Source organism: Cryptomeria japonica, chromosome 7 (genome assembly GCF_030272615.1).
Source record: "Cryptomeria japonica chromosome 7, Sugi_1.0, whole genome shotgun sequence".
In the NCBI taxonomy this organism is placed as follows: Eukaryota; Viridiplantae; Streptophyta; class Pinopsida; order Cupressales; family Cupressaceae; genus Cryptomeria; species Cryptomeria japonica.
The window spans coordinates 173,833,971-173,839,970 of NC_081411.1; positions in this window are offsets into that span (position 1 = coordinate 173,833,971).

Genomic DNA, 6,000 nt, shown 5'->3' on the forward strand with positions numbered 1-6,000 from the left:
TCCAATGAAAACATTAGGGAATGACTTTCAATGCGTAGACTGAAATTAAGGGAAAAAAATTCTCTAAAGTGTCGTAATAAAGCTTTAGGACTAGAAGTTTCCTAGTATATAATATAACTTTTTTAATGTTATATTGCGTGCAAAACCCTAAGTTCCCTCGATTTGAGGGCTGCCATTTACTATTCACATTGCAAGGGGACTTCAGGGGTTTTTAATGGGTCCTAACATGTAAAATGGACAAATAAGTTGATCTTACTATTAATTTTTAGAATTTGGAATATTAGGTCAATGATAGAAAGGACAAAAATGATAAAACGAACTTTATTTTCATCCCTGACAAGAGGTACAATTAGGGTAAAAATGTTAGAAATTGAAATAGTTTTTTCCAAAAAAATTATTTATATATAAAAAAGGTTATATTACGAGGACTTTAGGGGGTTTTAATGGGTCCCTAACATGTAAAATGGAAAAATAAGTTGACCTTACTATTAACTTTTAGAATTTGGAATATCTCGTCAATGATAAAAAGGACAAAAATGATGAAACAAACTTTATTTCCATTCCTAACAATAGGTACAACTAGGGCAAAAATGTTAGAAATTGAAATAGTTTTTTCCAAAAAAATTAATTGCATATATAAAAATGTTATATTACTAGTTGTAAGCATGAAATTAGAATATATAAATAAATTTTAAAAATACAATTTAAAATACAATTACTTTATTTGTGTAAATTTTTGAATGAGTGTTTGGTCATGATGTAGGTGATCTGTGGTTTTGTTTATTAAGTGGGTGATATGTGGATGTGCTAATGATATGGGTGATAGATGGATCAACATTTTATTAGCATAATGACAACCATATGTGGATTGCTAGATTAACATAAGTTTGTATTTTTGATTAATTATGAAATGATGACTAAGAGAGGTCCAGTTTAAAAGAAGGTCTAGAATGGATGGCTACGATTTCACCCTAGATTGCATTGAATGTGGAGTCAATATGGAGATGTGGCAACCATGGAAGATTTGCAAATTATTTTAATTTTTAATCAAAATAATGATTATTGAGTTGAGAGAATTGGTGAGAGTTAACTAATTGCATGGAGGATAGATTTACTAAGTGAATCAAGGGATTGAATGATTGCATGAAGATGACAGATTGCATGGAGGAATTGATTAATTACATCAAGGAGCAAATTGATTGCATGAGAATTGAATAGATTGGTGAGTGGACTAGTTTGACTAGTGAATTAGCTAGTTTTGACTTAATAGTTAACTAAATGAGATTTAATTTGAACATTTAATTATTTATCAAACTTTCAGCGTCCTCTGTGGTGATTCCTAAAAATCCTCCCTTTAAGTTCTAGCTTATGTGGCTGCGGGACCCTTCCCTTCATGACTTAATGGCCTAGTGGTGGAGAGATGGGAGTTCTGTTTATGGTACCACTATGCATGTCTTTGTTAACAAATTACAATTTGTCAAGTGGTGGCTTAAAAAGTGGAACAGGTTATGCTTTGGCAACCTTCATATCATGAAGAGGAATGTTAAAACTCGCCTTGATGGTGAATTCGGGATTTTGACTTCTCAAAGGACCTGGGTAGAGCTGAGTCACAAGTTGTTCGAGAATTGGAAGAGTGGGAACTTAGGGAGGAGATATTTTGGAAGCAAAATTCTTGTAATGACTGGCTTCAGGAAGGAGATCGAAATACAATTTTTTTCCACAAGTCGGTGCAGGCCCCTCATAACAAGAGTTATATATCCTCTTTGGTTAATGCTCCAGGATATCAGTTGACCTCTTTGCCAACTATGTCACGTGAGGCCTCAATACTATGTTCCACTCTTTACTGAGGATTCACCTCCTGCTATGGATCAAGAAAATCTTGTCCTAGGTTGTATTCCCTCTCTTGTTACTAATGAGATGAATGAGTCTCTTATGCACCCAATTTCTTTGTCTGAGTTGGAGGAGGTTGTCTTTGGGATGCATAAGGGTAAGGCTCTGGGTCCGGATGAGTTTCTTGTTGAATTCTTTCAAAAATTTTGGGATATTATCAATTTAGATTTGTTGGAGGTGGTCTAGGAATCTTATTCCAGCAAACAAATGCTCAAGGCCATGAATTCTACTTTTCTTGTTCTTATTCCTAAAAAGGATGGTGCTAATCGATTGGACTTCTTCAGGCCTATTGCTTTGTGTAATGTTGTCTATAAAATTGTTACCAAATTGATTTATAAGAGGCTTAAACCCTGGCACCCCAGTTTAATCTCTGATGAGCAAGGAGGTTTTGTGGTTGGAAGACAAATTCTAGATGGGGTGGTTGTGGCTTCTAAAGCTATTCACTCTATGGCAGTTTCCAAGGAGAAATCTATGTTCATAAAACTTGACATGGCCAAAGCTTATGATAGAGTTAAGTGGAACTTCTTGTAGAAAAATCTCATAGCCTTTGGTTTTAGTTTGGAGTGGATCAGCTAGACTATAAGCTATGTTAGTTCCTCATCCTTCTTTATTATTCTCTTTGGGGAGCCTTCGACATTATTTGGATCTTCTAGAGGTCTTCTCCAAGGAGATCCTCTTTCTTGTTATTTGTTTATTATTATGGTTGAAGGCCTAGGCAAATTTATCAAGTCTCAGGTTTCACGAGGCATGATTCAGGGCTGGAGTTGGGGTCATGGGCTACCTAAGTTCTCTCATCTCCAATTTGTGGATGGCACTGCTCTTATGGGAGTTGCTCATATTCATGAAGCAGAATCCTTTAGACGAGCATTGGATATCTACTTAGTTGCTTCGGTTCAAAAAGTCAATGATCACAAGTCTTCAATCTATTTTTTTAATACCCCAAAATCTATCCAGAGAAGGATTGCTAATATCTTGAGGTTTTAAATTGGGTCACTCCCCTTGCTTTATGTGGTTGTTTCCCTTGTTGTTGGCCGACAACTAAGGCCTCTTTGGCAGGACTTGCTTGATAAGCTACGTAGGAAAGTTAATCATTGGACTCATCAGTGGCTTTCCACTACTACTAAGGTTACCCTTCTTCAAACAATGATTTAGGCTCTTCCTATTTATAGAAGTTTTGTCCAGGCAAGTCCTATTTATTTTCTTAAAGAATTTGATGCTCTCTCATGCTAGTTTCTTTGGAGCAGTAATTTGCAGACCTCTAAGTGGAGCCTTATTCGATGGGAATTTGTTTGTCGCCCAAAGAAGGAAGGGGGTATGGGTCTTAGATTTTCTAACTAGAATGGGTAGGCTCTAGTAGCTAAATTAAACTTGTAATGGCGTACAGGTTAGAATAAACTTTTGGCTCAAATTCTTAGGCATAAGTATTTATTTGGTGTTGACCAGGTGGATGTTGGCTGTTATCCTTTGGAGGGCAGATGCTCTATGATTTGGCACACTCTAAAAACTGGGGCTTAGCTAGTTAAGAAGGGTCTTTTTTAGATCTATAATCAGGGCTCTTAAGCTCTTTTTTAGTTGGACTCTCAGGATGGTAATCCTCCTCTTCTTTCTATGTATCCACATTTGTATCCCCTCTATGACAGGCTTATTGCAGCTGGTTGGAATAAGGTTGTGCATTATAAGTGTGTTCGAAATATAGGCCTAACTGTGGGGTACAGATGGAAGGACCCTTGTGAATGGCCACTAGGTGGTTCAAAGGAGCATCAGAATGAGTTGTCTTAGATTCTTGCCTCTCAGGAGTGTAACTCTTTGGATTGGCAGGATGTCTTAGCCTAGGGCAAATCCTCATCGAGAAAATACTCTCTTCAGGTTCCCTGGAACTTATTAGGTAGATGTTTGGAGATTTTGAGGTTCCTTGGTGGAAGCAAGTCTGGAGTAAATTTTCTTGGCCAAAGTGCAACTTTTTTATGTGGTTGGTTACTCATAATCGGTATCTTACGTGGGAAAATTTATGCAAGTGGGGCTTCAAGGGTCCCTCGATGTGTGTTTTTTGTCCCTATGAGATGGAATATGTCTCTCATCTTTACTTTCATTGCTCCTTTGCTAGGGAGATATGAAACTTATGGTGGACAACTTGGCGTCAATCCTATTGGCATGTTTCTTTTTTGGTTGAGTTTTGGGCCCGCTGGGAGAGAGTCTTTGTGATGACTTCTTTCCTTTAGGTGGCCTGGGTTGTGGGTCCATCTTTTATCATTTGGCATATTTTGTTGGAGAGGAACCATAGGATTTTTCAAGATAGTCAGATGGTCTTTCAACATTTGTGGTGGAAAATTGTTCATTCTCTTCGAGAGATAGTCTTAGCGAAGTGTGACTTTTCTAAAGGTGTGGATCTTGGAGATGTTGCTATCTGTACATGTCTCACCTTTCCTTTTCAAGATGGTACTCTACAAGTTGCTAGTCAGGTCATGAGGAATAGATGCAGACACCCTCTATGCAGAATCAGTACGGAGGGTCATTGGACCCCTCCTCCACAGGGAGTTTTCAAAATTAACATTGATGGCTCATCTCGAGGGAATCCAGATCATGTTAGAATTGGTGGGGTTGGTCGTCATAGTTCTAGAGACATTCATTTTATTTTTTCTATTTATAAATGCCTTCAAATAAATAATCTTATGGAGGCTCTAGCCATCTTGTACGTGTTGGCAAATGCACACTCCAATGAGAAATTGTAGGTTATTGAAGGTATTGTCATTGATGGCAACCTTGCAATCATATGATACCGACAACAAAAAGGAAGGAACATCGGCAACGAAAGGAAGAATATTGACATCCTGGCCGACAATAATTTTGTATTAATGTATTTTGTAAATTAATTGTAAAATCATTTGTAAACCGACATGGCGGTAATATGACTCATATATGTATGAGATCATTTTAGATCATTTTCTAGAAGAGATATGATGTAAAGGTAGCAGACCTAATATGCGAATTATTGGATAAGGGTTTATGTTGTAGGAGAGTTTAAACCGGTACTGAATCTAGCATAGCAGATGCTAATCTGACGCAGTTTTAGACATTGGATTAGTATAATCCATTTTTGTAAGTTAGTGTGACTTCCTTTGTAATTGAGTAGTGAGCTCTAGGCACTTGGCCTTCCTGCATGTGCAGGCCCCTATTGTAAGAGTAATATTCCCTTATTGGCCAGTAAGCGAATATTGTGGGTCACAAATCCCACTGAGGTTTTTCCCACACCGAGTTTCCTCATTAAAACACTGTGTTATGGTGTGCTTCTCATGTTGGTGTTATTGTTCTTATTTACTGCATTATTTTTGGTTTACCAGTACTTAGTTTTAATATGCTTTTCATGTTTTAAATCAAGTAATTTGATATACCAATTAGATACTAATTCACCCACCCCCCCCTCTCAGTATCTTTGGGAATCCTAACAATTGGTATCAGAGCCCGGTCCTCTATTTTCAAAAGCCTAACATCTTGAGGAAGATCTTGTCATCGATAGAGATGGAAACCTTGAGAAAGCAATTGGAAACAACTCTTACAGACTATGATGCAGAAAAAGTGAAGAATATCAAACTTGAAGATGATCTGAAGGCTGCTCAGGATATTATTCAAGCACTTCAAGAGAATTTTACTATTGCAAGGAACAAGAGGAGAGAACTTTGTGAAAAGATGAAGAATGAGGAAAATGAAAATGAAACTCTTAATGATTTGGTAAACAAGCTAAGACAAGAAATCAGTACTACGAAGAATGAGATGCAGGATATGACTATTAGATTCTATGAAGAAACTGAAGATAGAAAGAAGAATGAAGAAGACTTGGTTAGAAGACTAAATGATGTTGGAAATGAAAACACAAGACTTAATCATGAAAATGATATGTTGAAGATAGATCTGATGCATACACAAAATTTCAGAACTAAACTCATGAGACAGAAAGGAATCTTGGAGAATGAACTGACTGTTGCAAATCAACACAAGGAGAAATTCAAGAAAAGTTCAAAAGAACTTGGCGACATGCTGGAGAATCATAAACCTAATGGTGATACAAATGGCCTTGGCTTTGAAGTTGGTGAAAGCTCAGGTACTGCAAATACT